We start from the raw sequence: 1,747 nt of genomic DNA, 5'->3' as shown, positions 1-1,747 counted from the left end.
TTTATCTTTTCAAGAAAAGATTCCCCACCCCTCCCCCCCCAATAACAATAGCTTGCTATTAGAGAAGAGAAAAATTATTCCTGGAAGAGGAAAATTACTCTTTTTCTTCTCCAGGCTGCTTGCCTATGCTGTCTTAAAGACTTCTTTGTTCTTTCTCATTACATTATGGTAAAAGCTCTTAAATGTCTTATTACTAGCTCTTCTCTACTAGTAAAAGACTTGCTTTTGTACTGTAGTATGTGTCTTAATTTTGTAACCTCTTGCTTTGCACTCTGTCCCCATGGCTACAAGTCTTTGGCTGCCTTGTGTCATTACAAGGTGGTACTGTGGAATTCATGCTTGTCCTCTCTCACTCACCTTCCTGCACCACCAGACTGTGTCTTAGCGTTCTGTATTCTGCTGCACCAAGCTGGAGATCCTCTTTGCCTACAAGCATGTGGGCAGTAATTGCCTATTTCTCCTAGCTTTGTTCCTTGAACACCGTAGCTCATCTTGGGCCTTTATAGCTTTTTCTTCACTGCTTTTTTGTATTGTGCCTAATGCAACGGGACTGAGGCATCTGAGCACTAATGTATTACAAGTAGTGATTCCCATCTTTGTCACCAAGAATCTCATCTCCTCCTAATAAAAATCCAGGATGCTTCCACTTCCAAACTTTTGAAGCACTTTGAAGTCGGTAATTTTCACCTTCTCCCTGTAGAGCATTTGGGTTTGTTCCTTTGTATAGAAGGTAAGCTTAGGGAATGTTTCCTTGAAACCTGTGAACTGCTTTTTACATCCACAGAGTATATATTTATATAGTTTGATTTGCATAGAGCAGAAATTGGGCTATGGATTACTGCAGCCCAAGCTTATAAAGGGAACTGGGAATAGAGCCTCAAACTCTCAGAGCCAGTTCTATTAGTCCTTTGCCTTAAGGAGGAGGGCATCCTTCTTCTTACTCTAGTATTACGAGCTCACTCTCAGTGTACTGATGAAGGAATAAATGGACAAAGGTATAACAATATGCCAGCTTAACAAAACATTGTGCCAAATGAAGATGTGGAACGATTAGTCTCTGATAGTCATCTTTGTCTTAAAACTAAGGAGGGACAGAAAAGATTTTGTGAGAAATCTTTGTCTGTATTTGAAGTTCAGGCAGAAGAGAACTGAATTTCTAAGGTGACCACATAATGGTTGAATAACTAGTGAAATAATGACTCTGCAAGAATTGAGATGTTAAAAAAATGAGTAGGAAAGAAAGGACTTTTAGCTGGACTGCCTTAACTCCTCCACTACCAGTCTCTTGCTTTCTATATACGTGTATATGAATCAATTGTTTTTAAATGCTGTCCTTAAAAGATTGTACCACTTCAGTCAAAGTGTGAGAACTGAGAAACACCTAAGACTCATACGGAAGTCCTCCAGAAAGAACAAAGAAGGTCAGACTTCATATACTGAATCATTCAGAAGTTGCAGGAGTCTGTTTTTAAGTCACCTTCGTATGTTGTAAGAAAGTGTTGGAATTTTTGCTTTCTTAGTCTTATTATACTTTGCAAGGTCACCTTTCAAGATTACTGAGTGTATTCTGTCCTGTCTAGTTTGCTAGATACTTCTCTCAGGTCATTGTTTGAGTCACTTCTCAAAGATTTGCATTGCATCTGGTCAGGTGACTAGACCTTTCCAAAGATTCTTTAAAAGAGCTTGTAGGAAAAACAGGCATGGTTCGTGTCTGTTCAGGTGAATATGTTTGTCTCATCTGGCTAAA

This window comes from Nestor notabilis, unplaced genomic scaffold, assembly GCF_000696875.1.
Source record: "Nestor notabilis isolate BGI_N333 unplaced genomic scaffold, ASM69687v1 scaffold11716, whole genome shotgun sequence".
NCBI classification, from domain to species: Eukaryota; Metazoa; Chordata; class Aves; order Psittaciformes; family Psittacidae; genus Nestor; species Nestor notabilis.
The sequence above is the reverse complement of the archived record's forward strand: the minus strand, read 5'-3'. Positions refer to the sequence as shown.